General features: G+C 36.2%; 1 pseudogene across 1 annotated transcript in view; it reads left to right on the forward strand.

Annotated features, from left to right (window-relative positions):
• Positions 1-5,629, forward strand: part of LOC308248235 (nascent polypeptide-associated complex subunit alpha-like) — a 153,751-nt pseudogene extending 148,122 nt beyond the window's left edge. The window contains exon 2 of the transcript in view: positions 5,032-5,629. The product of the transcript in view is annotated as a nascent polypeptide-associated complex subunit alpha-like (transcript). The remainder of the gene's footprint in view (positions 1-5,031) is intronic.
• The last annotated feature ends 1,571 nt before the right edge of the window (positions 5,630-7,200 follow it).

Consider the following 7,200-nt stretch of genomic DNA (forward strand, 5'->3'; position numbering starts at 1 on the left):
TATATTTAATATTCATGTTGAGAGCGTCTGGGTCTGAAGAAGATGATAATTTGTATTTTAAATTATACTTATGGATGCCAATTGTCACATTGAATTTGTAGGTGAGCATAGTATGTGAGCCAAATCAGTTTCCTAAATAAATCCCAGAAACATGCAGTCTCCCAATGCAGCGACAGCAGTGCAGGAACAAGGCGGGACTTCCTCTGCTTGGCAGCCTTCTGAAACCTCTTTTTAAAAATACATTGGACTCATATTAATTGAGCATAGTGGCTTGGGCTGATTTCTGGGTTCTCTGGTCTGTTCCATTGATCTACATGCCTGTTCTTGTGCCAGTACCAGGCTGTTTTGAGCACAGTGGCTTTTTAGTATAATTTGGTAACTGGTATTGTGATTCCTCCAAAGTTGTTCTTCCTAGTCAAGGTTGCTGTGGTTATTCGAGGTCTTTTTTGGTCCCATATAAAGTTTTGGAGTGTTTGTTTCAGATCTGTGAAATATGCGGTTGGTATTTTAATAGGGATTGCATTGAATCTGTAGATTGCTTAGCGTAATATTGGAGCAGATACAGTCTCTTCAATAAATTGTGTTGGGAAAATTGGACAGACACATGCAAAAAATGAAACTAGACCACCTACTTACACCATACACAAGAATAAACTCAAAATAGATAAAAGACTTAAATGTAAGACATGAAACCATAAAAATCCCAGAAGAAACCATAGTCACCAAAATCTCAGACATCTCTTGAAGCAATGTTTACTGATACATCTTCTAGAACAATGGAAACTAAGAGGAAAATAAACAAATGGGACTACATTAAAATAAAAAGCTTCTGCACTGCAAACAAAACCATCAACAGAACAACAAGAGTCCACTATATGGGAGACCATATTTGCCAATGATACATCTAATAAGGGATTAATTTTAAAAATATATAGGGAACTCATACAACTTAATAAAAGAAAGACAAACAATCCAATTAAAAATGGACAAAGGACCTAAATAGACACTTCTCCAAAGTGGACATACAGATGGCCAACAGACATGAAAAAATGCTCAAAGTCACTAATTATCTAAGAGATGCAAATCAAAACAACAATAAGATATCACCTCACACATGTCAGAATGACTATCATCAACAAATCAACAAAGGGCAAGTGTTAGGGAGGATGAAGAGAAAAGGGAACCCTTGTACACTGTTGGTGGGAATGCAGACTGGTGCAGCCACTGTGGAGAACAGTATGGAGTTTCCTCAAAATATTAAAAATGGAACTCCCATTTGACACAGTGATCTCACTTTTAGGAATATACCCTAAGAAATCAGAAGCACTCATCAGAAAGAATGTATGCACTTTTATGTTCATAATATCACAATTTACAATAGCTAAGATTTTGAAACAGCCTAAGTGCCCATCAGTAGATGAGTGGATAAAAAAGCTGTGGTACATTTATACCATGGGATACTATGCAGCTGTAAAAAAGAAAGAAAACAATTCTTACCATTTGCAACAGCATAAATAAACTTGGAGAGTATTTTGCTAAGCAAAATAAGCCAGTCAGAGAAAGCTAAGTATCACATGATCTCATTCATATGTGGACTCTAATGAACCAAATAAACTGTTGATAGAAAATAGACCCAGAGACAGAAGCATGAACAGACTGTTGAGCCTCAGAGGGAAGACAGGGGAGGGTGGGTGGGAAGAGATCAATCAATGAACTTGTATGCATATATGCATAATCTGTGGACACAGACAATGGGGTGGTGAGGGCCTGGGGGTGTGGGGAGAGACAGGAGTGGGCTGGAAGGGGCTGATGGGGGAAAAAGAAGGACCCATGTAATACTTTAAACAATAAAGATTTTAAAAATAAAAAATAAATAAAAATAGAGTTTATTTCTAAAAAAATATTAAAATAAAATAAACACATTTGAATATAATTTTAAACTTTTTAAAGATGAAAAATTATACCAGGATAAACATACAGCCTGAGTATGTGACCTGACCAGGAATTGAACCATGAACTCTTGGTTCATAGGTTGACACTCCACCACTGATCCACACCAGCCCTGCACAGTAGTATTATTTTAATGTATGGCCTTATAAGTTTAAAAATGGTGTATATAAGTTGCCCAATCTGTTGAAACTTATGTCCTATTTGTTAGGTAAATCCTTTATTAGTGGAATGTTTGCTTAATTAAGAACTATTAAACCACTCTTGTTAATATCACTATACAATTAGGTCATAGATTAGTAAGATTTATTTTTTTTTACATGAGTCTGAGGACTTACATTTCCAACATTTTTGTTATAACAGAGAACCTATTTGGCACTTGTTTCTTTTCATTTCATACCATTATTGATGTATAATTTAATGATGGACAATTTCTAATGCATTTGTTGATAAATAGATCAGCTTTGCTGTCTATAGGATGACTGTGTTTTATCTTTTCTTCATTAAATTGTCAAGGCTGCTATCCTCAATCACAAGTACATCCTGTCCAACAATGATTGGTAATATAAAAGTGCACTGAAGAGCATTTCAATTTTTGAACTTCCTGGTTTTAGGTTTTAGTTAATTATTCTACAATTGATTTGAATGTGGGGATGTCATTGAGCTCCATCTCCCAAATGACTCACTTATTGTCTGATATTAAACATGGCATTCAGGGTGGTATGTTAACTCTCTCAGGCAAAAGGAACACTACTGAGTGAATTATAATAGAGTTGTTATTGTATTTAGGCTTTCTTTATTCAGGTCACTTATGGCAAGCTTCTAAGATGATGCCATGACCCTATATTCTTGGCCAATTATTCTATCAATGTATGCCCCAGTCTGACTCATGATATCATAGGGTTACAAAGCAAATGAGAGCTTCTATTCAGTCTCATTTTAAGAAGGCCAGAATGATTAACAATTTTATAACATCATAAAAGTAATGTTGTATCTGGGGAGAAGGGAAAAGTGACCTAACCCTTAATACACAGTTTTAGAAGAATCCAAAATTCTTTTATGTACTAGCTGTGTGATATTTGGCAAGTTGTGTAACCTATCTGGTCTTTTTTTTTTTTTTTAAGTTAGTCTAAACCAGTGGTCAGCAAACTCATTAGTCAACAGAGCGGCAAACCGTGGCTCGCGAGCCGCATGTGGCTCGCAAGCCGCAGTTTGCTGACCACTGGTCTAAACCAATAATGACTACCCCATAGGTTTGTGAGAAAAATAAAAGCAGATATACAGTAATTGTTGAATTTTCTTCTTTTATTGTTATTGTTTCTGAGAAACCCACTACCAGAAATTAAAAATGATTTCTTGATTACTGTCTCTTGGAAATATTACCCTTTATTATTTTTTAGATTAGCAAATTTTACTTAAAATCATTCTTAGTGAAAGAATTAAACTATTCTAAAACATTGCATTGTCTTTGGTGGTTGAGCAGAGGGAGGAAAGGAAAGATATCAAGACAGTTTGAGCTCCAGTCTCACCGCATTAGAAGTGAACTGAAGCTAGAAATATCTCAGCTTTTGTATTTCCCGGAGTAGGGGGGTCTTTACAAATTTTTCCTTTATTCCATTGCAATTCCATGAACAAGAGTGAAAATGAGGGCTGATTCACTTGGCATCTGTGTAGCTCCTTTTGCCTCTTCTCTTGTCTTACAAACATAGGCTCCTGGGATCCTATTATTGCAGTTATTTCTTCTTTCCACTGAGAAAAAAACTTAGTTCTGTATGTGATATTGGTGAGATATTTCAAAGATGTCAAAATTCAGTTGTTTGATTGTTGACTTGTATTGCTGTTAAAGTTTAGGAAGTAGAATATAACGGTTGAAAATCATGTATTTGAAATTGTACTTTTCATCCTATAGCTATCCCAACGTTAAAATATGACATGTGTCAGACCATCTTTATTTCCATCATCTAATTCTAGAGGAGAAATTTCAGAAGTGAATCTAATTTTTTTTTTTTAAATTCAGACAAAATGGGTTAACTTCACTCCAGACTTGTGGGTTGTTGAGACAAATATCTGGCTAGGGGCACCCCCAGGATAGGAAGAGCACTGCCTACGTGTGGTAAACGTGCCAGCAGAACTTCTCCAAATAAGAAGCTAAGGGTGATGCCATATTTTTAAAATTAGATTATACCTTTTTTAAAAATTTAATGTTTGACATTAAAAAGTTTATCTATGTATATAAAAGCCTAAGTGAATGAACGACCAAGCGACCCAACTACCAGACAACTGGCCGCTATGATGCACACTGACCACCAGGAGGCATATGCTCTGACAAGTAGGCTACCTTGCTGCTGGGGTCTGGCCGATCGGGACTGAGCTAGATGAGCTGGACATCCTTGGAGCCCTCCTGAGGTCCCTCCCCAGCCCTAATCGTGCATCGGTGGGGTCCCTCAGCCTGGCCTGCACCCTCTTGCAATCCAGGACCCCTTGGGGGATATCGGAGAGCTGGGTTTGGCCTGATCCCACAGGCCAGGCCAAAGGACCCCACTGGTGCATAAATTTTATTATAATTATTGACTAGTCAATAAAATGTACCCTTTTGTTTTAGAAAATAATGATGGGCAAACTTTATTTGGAACAGAAATTCATTGATGATAAGTTAGTTTTGAAATATGGGTAACAAAAACCCGACATATTAGGATAGGATTATAAAACATTAATTTACAATCCCCAATGAGTTATTTGTACAATAACAACAGAATTGCTTAATGGTATTTTCTATTTTTATACTTTTTATGAGGTGTTTATATATTAATCGATGGCTAGCCAAACATCATATTGTTTTAAACTATCCCTTTTAAATTGTCTTCATTTGATAGATGAGATAACTGAGGTTCAGAAAGATTAAATAAATTTCCCCATGTTACTCACACCAGAATTTGAACCCATGAGGTCTTCTAATTCCAAAATCCTTTGATTTCACATTACACTCCAACACAATAAGAGATACAGGGATATTTCTGCAACAGGCTGGGTCATGATCTCTTCCCGCTTCCATTTTTGGTTCCTTGTTCTGCACAAAATGCACAGAGCAGGTGTTGCCACAGCCGCAGGCTAATCAGGGTCTGGAGCAAAATCTGACAGTGATGGAACAGTATCAGAGCTTCAGGAACAAGATTTCACACAGGCAGCCACATGAGCCTAGCTGGCAGCAGCAGCTGAAATCAATGAAAACACCCTCAGTAAGGAAAAACAGAGTGGAGTGAAAAGAAGATACGAGAGGCTATGTCCAAACTGGGTCTTCAAAGGGGTTACTAAAATCACTAATCTAGAAATCTAAAAATATCCTCTTTATCATCACAAAACCAGGTGTCCACAAGTGCTCAGCTTCAGACACCTACATAGTTTTTGGCGAAGTCAAGATTGAAAATTTATCCCAGCAAGCACAGCTAGCAGCTACTGACAAATTCAAAGTTCAAGGTGACACTGTCTCAAACATTAAACAGAACACTCTGACTCCAACTGTACAAGAGGAGAGTGAAGAGAAAGAGGTTGATGAAACAGGCGTGGAAGTTAAGGACATAGGATTGATTGTGTCACAGGCAAATGTGTTGAGAGCAAAGGCAGTCCCAGCCCTGAAGAACAACAGTAATGATAATGTAACGCTGTTACAGAATTAACACTGTAACCATCTAAATATGAGAACCTTTTTTGTGTGTTTTAAAATACTAGCTGCAGCTTGGTTTGAAATTTGTACTGTTTCTATTATTAATAAAGTCATGGCTTCTTGTGAAGCCAATGATAATATGGAGAGAGAAGTGAATTGACTTAATGTTAACTCAGTTGAATTAGGGAGAGAATTTCTGAATTTACAGGGAGAAAACTGAAGCTCAAAGAACTTAACTTGCCCAGTCCATGGCTTGGGCTATAAGAGATCTTATACTTGCACAGTGAGATTAAGAGGAAATGGTAATTACAAATTAAAGAAAATAAAAAGGTTAAGAAAGATTGCTGAGTAGTGTTTAAAAATCAACATATATTGAATATATAATAAATAACCATTCTTTCCTTATAGTCATATGAGCAAAGCAATTATTTTCTCAGTCTAATTTTTCTACTCTATCTTCTCCAGAAAATGGAAAAGTTATATTTTTTTGGTTCACATTTCCTCATTTGATCTTCCTTCTTAATATTTTCGAGATTTTATCTCTTCTTAAGACCTGTTTTGTTTTTTTAGATATTCAGCTAGTCTGCTAACAGAGAGAAACTTTGTAGCTGAAATATCAATGGCCAGGTTATTAATTACAGAATCAAGGTTCAGTTTGTATGGTTAGTTAACAACTTTTATTGGCAAATACTGTCATACCAGAGCATGGATTAAATGTTCTTTCTTGTGCTGCTGAGTTCCTGGGTCACGTATTTGCTTGGGCATAGGTATTAAAGTATTTTCTCTAAATTTATACTTCACTGGGTCACCCACGGCTTTCTGGGTGTCTTCTCATTACTTGCTACTCAGTATGTGGCCCACTAACAAGCAACCCTGGCATATTCTTATCTAATGCTTGTTAAAATGGGGACTCTTAAGACCCCAGGACATACTGAGTAAAAACAGTATCCCCAGATGGTTCTCCTTCACATTAAAGTTTGAAAACTACTGATTTTTGCTACTCATTATCTCAAAGATAGATATTTCTTTACACATATCCTTGGGCCTGTTCTTCTAAGACTTTCATGTCATGATTATATGGATATTATCTTTTATGATATTTATTTAGTACTCACGCATAGTTGATGCTCTGATGAGTCCTGCAGAATGTAAAGTGAATTGGATAAATATATTATTCCTCTTTGATGTTTCAAGTAATATCTGCAGAGACAGATAGAAAGACCATGAAAGAATTGCATTCAGAGTGAAGGCTGTACTGCCAATATAACCTCACACTTAATCATTCCTTGTGTTTCTCTGAACACTATGAAATTTTACCCAATATATATATATATATATATATATATATATATATATATATATACACACACACACATATATATATATATATATATATATATATATATATATATATTTAAATATATTTTATTGTTATTTCACAGAAAGGAAGGGAGAGGGATAGAAAGCTAGAAACATCGATGAGAGAGAAACATCGATCAGCTGCCTCCTGCACACCTACCACTGAGGATGTGCCCGCAACCAAGGTACATGCCATTGACCGGAATCGAACCTGGGACCCCTCAGTCCGCAGG

The sequence above is a fragment of the Plecotus auritus genome (assembly GCF_963455305.1).
Source record: "Plecotus auritus genome assembly, chromosome: 5".
Taxonomy (NCBI): domain Eukaryota; kingdom Metazoa; phylum Chordata; class Mammalia; order Chiroptera; family Vespertilionidae; genus Plecotus; species Plecotus auritus.